At 37.1% G+C, this 13,052-nt stretch overlaps 1 long non-coding RNA gene across 1 annotated transcript; it reads right to left on the reverse strand.

The window, feature by feature from the left end:
* Positions 1–545: 545 nt before the first annotated feature.
* Positions 546–2,170, reverse strand: LOC133873470 (uncharacterized). The gene is made up of 3 exons (XR_009901128.1): positions 2,063–2,170; positions 1,198–1,231; positions 546–611 (listed from the first exon to the last, which is right to left on the reverse strand). It is a non-coding gene; the product is annotated as an uncharacterized LOC133873470 (long non-coding RNA).
* Between the last annotated feature and the right edge of the window lie 10,882 nt (positions 2,171–13,052).

The raw sequence follows: 13,052 nt of genomic DNA on the forward strand, positions 1-13,052 counted from the left end.
AGACTTCAAAAATTTCCCATGCATCCTAGCCACTTCATTTCTTAAGAGAGAGAGAGAGAGAAGAAGAAGAAGGTGATTTGGTGTTTTTGCCTCATCTTCATTAAGGTAAACTTCGAACCTTAAACTCGTTTTTTCATGTTGTTGGTGTTCTGATCATGTGATTTGCCATACTTTTTATGAGTCTTAAACATGCCATGAAGAGTTCATAATTTATCTCTCTTAAAAGGGGAAAGTTTTCTAAAAAGTTTGGGACTTACCATTTGTAACGCCCCGAATTTGAACCAGCAAATTCGTAAGCAGAAACCTCCGGTTCCCACGTGACGTTACTACATCAGAGATAAACTCTCGCAGCGGAATATATTTTTGTCCAACAGGCTTGGATTAAATAACACATTAGAGCTTTTTAAATTAAATACCTCTAGATATTCATTAGAAAATACTTATAACAAATACAAGGAAACAGGTGTCCATAATGACACAAAAAGAATACATATAAATCATTAGCAATCTTGTCAACATAAAATGCTATAAACACAGAAGGCTACAAACAAAATATAAACTATGCGTCCTTAGCTATAAAACCCCTTGAGGTCTGGTCTTTGTCTATTAACCTGCATTAACGGAATATATATATATATATATATATATATATATATAAACAAAAACACAAAACAACCAAAGTGAGTCCACTGTTTCCAATAATACGGTGAATACTGATTTACTTAATAAATTCTTTAACATGCAGTTATGGCTTTATAGCCACGCGTATAATGCAAATGTATGAGTTGTATGAATATGTATTGTAGTAACCATTTGGAATTTTATGATCATCTTTCTTCAAACTCTCGTTCTAGGTCATCAGAACCCGTTCACGTCCGTTGCCTCCCACTTAAAGTCTTACCTGTTTTTACTGGAATCCTACCGGTCCCAGCATTAGTTATATATTAAGACTTCGGACTCGCACTTTTTAGGGTTCACTGATGAGCCTTTCTTCCCCTTGCTACTACATCAGCTTTGGTTTTTTAACCTCCCAAGTCAACTGATGCACTGGCTATCTTATCAGCCGTATTTTATTATTTTAGACACAACATGCTATGCATGATCGGCCACATGCAATGAACAAATTAAATAAAACAATAAACACAATATTATGGAAAAACCACCAGCTTCGTTCTCAGTAAGTATAGAAATACTTACCCTCTTCTTCGTGTAGTTCCTTTAAACTTCTTTTCTGCATATAAATCCATCAATGCAATAATATATTTATCAATCATCTATCAAACAAATCATTGTTTATAGACCCTCATCTTTTTATATTTATTATTCATCACTTCATTACGTTTGAGACGATCACTCATAATAAATCTTAAAACCTTGATTCATGATTTGGTGACGAGGCTATATAACCAATGCTACCAAATATGAACTTGAAGGATTAAAATATATCATAAGGACAATAAGGAATAAATACGATCAACTCATGAGAATCATGAGGACAATGAAATGAAAAGGGAATATAAATACGATCAACTCATGGAAGTCATGAGGACAATGAAATATAAAAGGAAATATAAATACGATCAACTCATGAAAGTCATGAGGACAATGAAATATAAAAGTAAATATAAATACGATCAACTCATGAAGTCATGAGGACAATGAAATGTAAAAAAGAAATATAAATACGATCAACTCATGAAAGTCATGAGGACAACGAAATATAAAAGGAAATATAAATACGATCAACTCATGAAAGTCATGAGGACAACGAAATATAAAAGGAAATATAAATACGATCAACTCATGAAGTCATGAGGACAATGAAATATAAAAGGCAATATAAATGCGATCAACTCATGAAGTCATGAGGACAATGAAATGTAAAAAGGAAATATAAATACGATCAACTCATGAAGTCATGAGGACAATGAAATATAAAAATAGTTTATATTACTTTCTTTTTATCTCTTAAGCTTATTGGGTCTTTAAACAATTCAAATAACAAGTAATGAAATCATAACCTATATCATCAAATTAATGAAACTAATGATTAGAAGCTTACCCAAAATACTTCCTAGCATACACTTCAAGCCTTGAACAACACAAGACTACACAAATCCCACAATTTTCTCTCTTGGCCTTAGGTGTGTGTGTGAGTGAAGCTTAATGGGCATTGTATCTTCCACCTTGGTTCTATTTATAAGAGAATGAATGGTTAGGGTCAAGTAGACACATTTTGATCCAACGGATGGGAATTGGTGCATCTTAGCCTTATCTTCAAGGCACATGGGTTTCATCATCACTAAGGTGGTGCATTCTAGATGTGGGATGAGTGCACACATTAGAGGAAGTGGGTGATGAGTTGTCCAAATCAAAGGAAGTATTAAATAATGCTATATATGAATTTTCGTCCAAATAGAGGCCAGCTTACTCCAAACAACGTTTTGATGGTCAAATCTAATCCGATCGCTGTGAAATTTTGAGGGTAGATAGATGACATCAAGACGAACACTTTCTCTTTTTGGTTCAACTCGATCCGAGTTCGTTATGACTTAGTTTTGGTCAATCAAAGTTTCTGGTTTACTTTGACAAGTTAAACCAAGATATTGTTTAGACTACTTTCATTTTATGATTACTCTAGATTCTATTCTAGACATCTTTTATTCTTTCATCATAAGAGGGGGAGGGAATAAATGTAGTGGAGTGTTGCACTAGGTGTTGAATCATTATATCCTCCACTAACATATTTAATCATCTAACACATTAATTAATGGTATTTCTTTAAGGTATAAAAATAGGTCTTTCACATGTTGAGTTGGGTGATGACTCATGTAATCATCATGATCATAGGAAGATAACATGTGATAGATGGGTTGGGTTTGTGGATAGCAATTGGAATGGGTTGGGTTAAGTCCAAAGATGGCCCATTAATGAATAATGTGAATTTCCGTCCAGAACAGGGGTCGTATTTTTGACGGCTGTTTTCATGGCCTTAACGATGTCCAAACATCATAAAATTTGGAGGGGAGCTAGAGGACTTCAAAATGAGCGTCTCAGTTTTTGAATCGACCAAAATGGAGTTCGTTTGACCCTGTTTCCGTTATTCCAAAGTTTAAGGTCTGTTTTGAGTTTTTATCAAATTGCAACTATAAACGTTTCTAAAAACAGAAATACATTATTTATTTTCATAAATAATCATAGTTATTCTTTTGCCTTATTAAAAGTGTTTTAAAATTAATTTAAACCATTATAAATTATGTCTTAAAATCTGGGGCGCTACACCATTATTTTTCATAAACCTTCACATTTATATGATTGATCATGTTTTTATAAAGCTATTATAAGCTTTGGTTAGGATTAAAAATGATTTGGGTAGGAGCTTTGAGTTTTTCATGCATTCTAGTACCCCTCGAATGTCCGGTGCATTTGACCAAACGTTTGACAGTGATCAGAAATGGATAATTAATGTTTTAATAATAGATTAACATACCTAGGTTGTTATTAGGGTTTTTACGTGCATGAAATAGAACCCTCGTGGTATCATGTTTAATATTAGGGTATGTTTCGCATTAGCGAGAGTTTAAGATGTTCGAATCTATGGATGAACGTTTAAGGTAAGTAAATATTTACGAAAGTGGTTTCACTTTAACGTGCGATATGTCAGCGGACTAAGCATGCTTTATTCTTCAAAATTATATGTACTAAGACTACTGAATTTATAACATGTTTAGATTGCTTCAAATGGATAAATCCCTCCCTCCATCCCTCCCTCCCCAACATACCTAGTTTGTTATTAGGGTTTTTACATGCATGAAATAGAACTCTCGTGGTATCATGTTTAATATTAAGGTATGTTTCGCATTAGCGGGAGTCTAAGATGTTCGAGTCTCTGGATGAACGTTTGAAGTAAGTAAATACTTACGAAACTGGTTTCACTTTAACGTGCGATATGTCAGCGGACTGAGCATGCTTTATTCTTCAAAATGATATGTCTTGAGACTACTAATTTTATAACATGTTTAGATTGCTTCAAATGGATAAATCCCTCTCTCTCTCTCTCTCTCTCTCTCTCTCTCTCTCTGTATATGTGTGTATATATATATATTGATTTTCTTAAAATATATGAACGATATTTGCATCGTATGACATGGTACACCGATACGTGCGGCATTACGACCATGGACTTACTATTATACAGGCTTGACCCTTTGGTCACAGAGATTTACTTGTATGTTTGGCCTTGAATCCGATGGTTGTTATGTGACAGTCGCATCATGTATCAATGGAGTCATGGTTACGGCTTCGCTAGTAGCATGGGCTACCTGAGGTCGGACTCAATTGGACTGCTAGTATATGATGGTACGTGTACAATATCCGGATCACCGGTGTTGTATTACAAGTCCCTCGGGATAGCACTAACTCGACCAATGAGGGGTTAAGGGCTTGGATAGACCATATAGAGAACATCTATGATTAAATGAATAGACCTTGCATTAAAATATCAGTGATTGTTATCAGAATTATGCCTCATCACTTCTTTAAAATAAACTACATTTTTAATGGGATAAGAATGGAGACAATACACGTTATATTTGTGAATACTCACGTCTAATATTCCAAAACTACGAACTATCACCTAAGGCTCGATCCATAATTCATTTTGTAATAACTTGCTTACCTAGTTGTGGACTTACGCAGTTATTTATCTTCCAGTAAAAAACAACTCGGTCTTTTGCTAATTAGCAGGTTGCCAGTCGGTCGAGTGAGAAATTCCTTGGGATTAAGATGCCAAGTGAATGGCTCAGATTGCCAGGTTGGGTAATTGGTAATTAACTGTTATAATAATATCTGTTTGGAGGGTCTGAGTCTATGAATAATGATACATGATTCTATCTTAAAGGTTTATTGCTATAAGTCTCAGATCAATTTATTCTGCTTTCGCTACAGCATATTCTAATTATTTGTATAGCGTAGTAAATTCAACTAAATACCAGTTAATTAGTCAATGACACTGCAAATAAAACTCCTAATTAAGTAAATATAATTATTAAATTTTGGGAGCATTACAAAAGGTGTATTGAATAATATTGCCTTGCCTCCATCGTGTGAAGGCTTGTATATTTATAAATTATAATAAATTTGGTTACACAAATAATAAGTTGTACAATGAATAAATAATAAAACAACTATACATGTTATTTGTTAGGATTGATTATATCTAAATATATCTTCTTGACTTTCGAATGCTGTTGTTTTCTATCTTGAAGTTATATTGTTTTATCACACCAAAGGATTGGTGGATTAGACAGAGTGATTCCCAATTCATACAGAAGAGATTGAAGCAAAGAATTTTAGTTGTTGTGTTTGTAAGTGTAGCACCCAAAAATAGTATAAACTAAAAGAAAATAGAAAAATGGGAAAACTACAATGGATGAATAAAGCCTCTAAGTAGAATTAGGTACGTTCTGACAAAACATGTGATAGTAAGTCAGGACCATAAAGTTAGAATGAAAATAGACTCAAAAGAAGAGAAAAAAACAATTGTGAATGAGGGAAAAAGAAACCCTTGCCACCTTTAAAAGAAATAAGTGGGAAAATGTCAAAGGATTACTAGAAATGGGGTTTTTTAGGTGAAAACAATGGATTCTTAGCCAAAAAATGAGCTCATTGAGTGTGGTTGGGTGACCACGGCGTGTGCATGAAAGAGAGCTTTTCAAATTTGGGTCATATCTACGATTCCACTCCCGTAGCAAAACTAAAAACCAATTTACTGTCACATGTGCAGACTTAGAGAATTTGGAGCTAAGAGAAATTCGATCGAACAAAAGTAGGCTTGATCGAACAAATTAAGTCTGCCATGTGTCATATGGGGAAGAAACATTCGTCAAAATTGAACAAGCACAAAATTCAGTCAAACGAAAATAGGTTTGATCAAACAAATCTGGAATCTCCACATGTCAGCTAGTGGAAGAATCTAGCTCTAATCGAACAAACACACATTTCAATCGATCAAAAATAATATCTCCACATGTCATTTGACGTGTCAGGTTAAGTGGGACGTGAAAGGGACAGGACTTCGCTTAACAGCATTAAATGCAAATAGTAATTTCGATCGATAAAAAATAATAGTGATCACACAAAATTGTCTATTTAAAGAGACATAAGTGAATGAAAAATCAAATTTTTGCTCTTGCTTCATTCCCAAAATGGCGGTAAGGCTTTTGGACGATTTTTCATTGTGGGTTAAGTCAAATCTTAAGCATGAGGGTGAGCATTTTTAAGACTAAAATCCGTTTGATATAAGTTGTGATGGCCAACTAAATGCTATAGACTGCGATATTAGTATGTTAGGACTATTTTAGAGTACATAGAATTGTTTTTTTTTTTTTTTTTGGAAAAGTAAGAAACCAAAAGTACAACATAGGAAGCACCTAATTAGAAAGTGAAAAACGAGCAAGAAAATCATCAAAACTAAACGACAAATGGTGCACATAAGCCGTAGTCCAAAAGTACAACATAAAGTAAAATGAGGATAAAATCTCCTCCAAGGTACTTTCCAAATCTTCAAAGCTCCTATTGTTCATTTCCCTCCATAAGCACCAAAAGAGACAAATAGACGTCATTTTTCATACTACAACACTTATTGGCCTTCTAGAGGACCACCAACAAGCAAGTCATTAACCCGTTTGGGCATAACCCAAGACATCCTGGAATGACTAAAGAGTACTTCACAAAGTAGAAGTCACATCGCAGTGAAGAAGAAGATAATCTATGGACTCCGTAGTCTTCTTACACATATAGCATATGTTTATCATGAAAACATGCCGCATCCTGAGATTATATAGAGTAAGGATCTTGCCTAGAGTCGTAGATCACATAAAAAATGCAGCCCTTGAAAGAGCCTGAGTGCGCAAAACACTTTTCCAGAGAAAGCGACTATCTCCAGAACAAGCCAAAGAGTAAAAGAGGGACTTGACCTTGAACAAACCTTTTTTGGAAGAGACTCACCACATCTTTTCTTCGCTACCTCTTCCCACATTAACTGAAAGCAACGCCTCGAAAAAGGAAGCAAAATCATCCACTTCCCAATCATATGCCTCCCTAGTAAAGCTCACGTTCCACTTGTTGGAACTGCCTAAAAACTCCAAATTATCCGCAACAAAACCGTCCTTCACACAAGCAATACCAAATAAATATGGAAAAGCTACCTTAAGAGTCGTATCCCCACAAAACAAATCATACCAAAAGCTGATCTTGGTTCCATCCCCCACAATAAGTCTAGTGAAGTTGGGGAAAGAACCCCAACGTTTTATGATGTTCTTCCAAACCCCTACCCCAAAGGCACTTGCCGGCTCAAGAGAGCACCACCCGCCCCATAACCTACCATATTTAGAATCCACCACTACTCTCCACCATGCATCTCTCTCAAACCCATAACGCCACAATCGTTTACCTAGCAAGGCGCGATTGAACACCCTCAAATTTCTTATCCTCAACCCTCTTTCAGGGATTAAAGAGCAAACCTTGGCCCAGCTAACCAAGTGATATTTAAATTCTTCGTCTATCCCTCCCCATAAAAAGTCTCATTGGAGCTTCTCATTTTGATTGGCCACACTAGCAGGAATGGGGAAGAGAGCCAAGGGGTACGTAGGTAGATTGAAAATAGTGCTTTTGATAAGGGTAACCCTACCACCCTTAGACAAATAAAATATTTTTCAACTGGCCAACCGACGCTCAATCTTTACCACGATGCCATCCCAAATAGACTTAGCCTTGTAACACACCCCTAGCGGCATACCAAGATACTTCAGGGGCAGAGAAGAAGCCCGCAGCAGAAGATGTCAGCCAACTTCGCAACATTATCCACGTTGCCCACAAAAACCAAGACTGATTTGACCAAATTAACCTTTAAGCCAAATACAGCTTCAAAACATAATAAGAGGACACACAAATAACAAAGATGGCTAGGGTTGGCCTCACAAAAAACCAAAGTATCATCTGCAAACAACAAGTTTGAGATCTTAACCACGGGGAGCCTAAATCCCATAGAAAAGCCTGACGACCCATGTCAATAGTAAGTAACAGAAAACATTTTGCTCAAAGCCTCCATGCCCACTACAAACAGAATGGGAGATAGAGGATCACCTTGTCTTAGCCCACGAGAACTATTGAAGAAATTGGACAAAGATCCATTAACCAAAATGGAGAAGCACACCAAAGAAATGCAGTATGCCACACCCCCGTTTTGGGATATAAGGAAAACGCGAACTAGAGTTATACATAATAAAAGATAATAAATAGATTCATGTGTATTTCTAGGAGACATCACTAATAGGAGGATTGATCTCATAGTTATATTTCTGCAAATCTTAAATTAGGACATAATAAGATAGGGAATCAACAAAGGTGTTGATACTATAAAACATACAAAAAAAATCCATAAATCCATAAACAAGATAAACCCAAATAATCAACATCACAAGAAAATCCATAAATCTAGCCCAATGCCCATTCAGTTCTCTTCTCAAATAAACCCAAAAATTTGATGCATAAAAATTAAGCTTCAAGCTCATAAACAACAACCCATTCAGTTTAGATCCAACCAAATCATCACAAAACTCAACACAAATCAACCAAGAATCAAACCCAGAAACTAGAGGGGAAGAAAATTTACCTTCAAGGAGCCCATATGCATTCAATCGATGTCTTTTTCTCATTTTCTCTCTCAAACTCTCTGAATCTCTTTCTCTCGCTCTCGGTCTCTAGTTCTCTCGTTCTCTCTGGTCTTTCTTTTGGTCTGGTCGGGTGGAAGAAAAGAAAATAAAACGAAAGAAAAGAAGAGAGGGCAGGGGAGTGAAGAGAGAAGTAGGCGTACGTGGCTTTATTTTTCTAAGGGCAGTGGGCATGTTCGCAACGTGTAAGAGGACACCAGACTTGATACGGCTATCCAACCATTCGTTGGCAATGAGGACTAACTCCAAAATTTGTGTACCTTTAACAAAATCGTTTTGAGGCTTTGAGATGATCTTTTCCATAACATGACTCATTCTATTAGCAAGAACTTTGGCAATGATTTTGTAAATGCCACTCACAAGGCTAATAAGCCAAAAGTCCATGAGATCAATCACCCCAAGAGTCTTAGGGATTAAGGCAATGAAGGAGGTAGTAAGGCTTTTCACAAATTTGCTATGAGCATGAAAATCAAAAAAGACCCCATGATATCAATCTTGATCACATCGCAGCTGTTTTAAAAGAAAGCCATGGGGAATCCATCGGGACTTGGAGCCTTATCTTTATCCATACCTTTCACCACCTCTAGGACCTCCCTCTGCTCAAATGGAAGCTCTAACCAAAAGGCATCCTCCTCAACTAAGGAGTTGAAAGCAAAGCAATCCACCTAGGCCGCCAGTTGTATGGCTATGAAAATAAGGTCTCATAGAATTGAATAATATGGTCTCTGATAGCCGGTTGATATGAAGAAACTGAACCATTTACAGACAACGATTCTATGGAGTTAGATCTCTTGTTCAAGTTTGCAATCCGGTTAAAGAACTTTGTGCACTTTTCACATTCTTTTAGCCAAAGAACCCTTCATTTTTGTCTCCAACTAATTTCTTCTTGAAGAGTAATTTTTTTCCAGATCACTAACAATCAGGCTTTGCCTCAATTTCTCTTCAGAGTCTTACCCTCTCTCTTCTTCAAGGCAAGCTTTTTTTAAGGGAATCCACATTCTCAAACACCGGTTCGTTCCACAGTTTAAGATCAACCTTTAAGGCCTTCAATTGTTTAGCAAGAACAAAGCTAGGAGAGCTTTGAATGGTATAAGACACCAACCAAAGCCTCACCCTATTCACAAACCCCTCTTCCTTCAGCCACATATTCTCAAACTTAAAATGTATTTTTCCCCCCTTAGACACCGCCATAGACAAGGAGGATAGGAAAGTGGTCAGAGCACAAAGGAGGAACCCTCTTCTAGAAGAGCCTAGGATATTTAGCTCCCCAATCCAAAGAAACAAGAAACCTATCAAGCCTTGACTAAGAGGAATTATTGGACCACGTGAATGACCCCCTGTAAGGGGAAGGTCCATGAGACCTAGCTTGCTCTAATATAAAATTAGAAAAATCTGTTATCGCAGAGAAAGACGACTGACCCCTGATCTTTCCCAGGGAAAGCGAGTGACATTGAAGTCACCAACAACGCACCAAGGAAAGTCCCACCAACTAAGTAAGCCAGGCAATTTGTCCCATAAAGACCTTCTAAGAGTATCGATATTAGGACCGTAAACCCCCACAAAAGCCCAAGATGAGTCATCTTCAACAATTCTAAAAGAGCCAGCCACAACAAACCCCACACACACCTCAATCTTTTGCACAACCTTTCTATCACACTGATGAGTGCTCAATATTGTATATTTGAACCCCTTAATTTGCATTTTTCTAAAGCTTTAACTTTGTTATTTTTTTAATATTTTTTTGTTAGTTTTAGTGTTTTAATGTTTTACAGGTCATTGAAAGAAAATAACGATTTTTATGTGAAATTGCAAAGAGGCGGAACATGCGCCTCCCGCAATTCATAAAGGACGGTCCATTTATTTTACGTGAAATAAGGAATCCTCGGAGATCTTTTCTTGTTATTGAAGAACCCGTGTCTACATAGCAAAATACACGTGGAGGTGTCATAGAGAATCTGTTGTCTAGCTAATTGAAAAGAGCAAGTTGTGCGGTTTAATTTTGAAGATCGAGAATCTGTTTTGACCGAAAAGCATGTGATTCGGTAATGCATGGGAGGCGTCATAGAGAGCAGATTTTGTTTACATGCATGCAGCAACTCTTCATTTGATTTTCTTTCCACGTACAATGAGGAACCGTCCCACAGCAAGGCAACACGTGATTCTCTCCAAGATACGCAGCACCGAGAGTGCACGTTTACGGGGGAGCCTCAAAGTCATATTTTTTATTTTTTTTTTCATAAGCCTATAGCAGTGGTGCGACACCCTTGTAGCGGATGCATTATGGGAAATAAATTCATGCTGAAATACAAGATTTTTAGGATGTGGTGCGGCACCTAGCTTGAGTGCGATACAAATTATTACCATAGTAAGACAGCACCGTTTAATTTAATTCCTTTCCAAGTAAGGACCGAACAGGCTCTTTCCAAAGACATGCAACTGGAGCACCGAGGGATACAAGACGTACCCAATTAAGCAGCACAAAGAGACGGACATCTTTCCGAGACTTGGAAATGTTTGCCTTACAACCTCCACCCAACTCTCACACAACCCCCACTCACATGTGTGTGAGACCCACGTGCATGGGACCCACACACATGTGAGTAAGAGTTGTGTGAGAGTTGGGTGAGGATTGTAAGTGTATCATCTCCATCCAAGACTATGCATGCACATTTATTTCCTTCCATACCAGAGCACCAATTGTTTCCAGCAAAAAGAACATGCCGGCCAGCACCACGTTCTCTCCAGATCTGGACACTAGATGATTCACAAGTATTTCTTTCGATCCATACTCTCCAATGCAGCACCAACACATATGTTATCCTAGAGAATTCATGTGCTGAATTAATTTGTAGACATACGTGATTCTTTCCAACTGAAGGGATTGAGGGACACGTTTCTTTCCACGTTTAGCAACAGCATGCATGAGAAGCCCGTACGTGATTTCTAAATGATTTAATTTTCCAATTGTTTTACTTCGACTTAATTTTGTGGAATGAATGGTTCTTGGATACCTTTTGTGATTCAATAATACATTTGATGATTTAAGATAGTTTTGTAAAATTGTTTGTGCTTTGCTTTATTTTCTTTGTTTAAAAAATTGAATATCCCTTATGATTTATTCTACGGTTACAATTGATATTTTGATTTAAATTGGATATCTTACTGTGATTTACGGATACACTTGATGATTTAATTTAAATTGAATTTCTTTTGTGATTTGTGTAAAGAATGAATACATGGGATGATTTTGATTAATTATTTGAAGCAAAAGTAAAACGTACTTAAGTTTTTATTGTGAGAACTTTGGGAAATATTATTGATCATTGGAATATGTTGCTATGAATTTGTGAGTGCAGATTCCGATATCTTAGTGCTTTTTTTTTTTACTTGATTAAATTCACTTTAAATTTGTTTATGCTTTTGATCTTTTTATTCACAAAAACAATCTCTTAATTTTTAGAAATAGGTTAGGATTTGATTAATTTAATCATAAATTTGTTTTCGAAAACACAATTTCCTGTGGGATTGACTTCGCACTTACAATCCATTAACTTTAAACGATTCTTGCACTTGCTATCACAATTAAAATTCACATCACCCACATCAGCAGAATGCCACTGGATGCCCCCTAGAATGAAGATAACAAAAGCGTTTCAGATTTTCAACCACTTGCCACCTTGATTCAACCCTCTAACGTTCAAAGAAATCAACCTAGAATTCATGTACAACCTCTTTGAATCCTCTTCGTTCCTACCACGAGAATCACTGCCACTGTAAGCATCATAGTTAATGGAGTTGAACAGACTATTAACTTCTCTCACACCTTTTTTTCCCACTTTCGAACGGGAGCCCACACCCTGAGCATCATTACTTGCTATAATAATCTTCCTTCAAAACCATTGCAAGAAAGGTCCACAAAGAGACTAAATTCCTCTGATAATTGCATAACCCAATCTTAAGACCGCATCCCAACCTTCCTCTTAAACTTAGCTAGTGGACAATAGAAGAAACAAGATAACTCCCATCATCCCCCACCCCTTCACAGAGAGAGGGGGAGAGTCTGCTGGAGGAGGGGGAGGAGAGAACACAACCAAAGAGGAGGATTCAGACCCCAACACGTCCTCGAAGCTAGGAGAAGAACAGAGCCGAGGGGGCTCACCGAGAATAGCTACTGTAGGAGGAAGGAGGTAACCCCATCCTCATCCACCACAGGAAGCAGCACAGAATGAGGAGAGCTAACCTTGATGGGGGAAGACCCTACCGCGCCAGAGAGCCCACAGGGATGAGAAACTAGATCGCGATGGCTCCCCACGGTCACTA

Source organism: Alnus glutinosa, chromosome 1, assembly GCF_958979055.1.
Source record: "Alnus glutinosa chromosome 1, dhAlnGlut1.1, whole genome shotgun sequence".
NCBI lineage: Eukaryota > Viridiplantae > Streptophyta > Magnoliopsida > Fagales > Betulaceae > Alnus > Alnus glutinosa.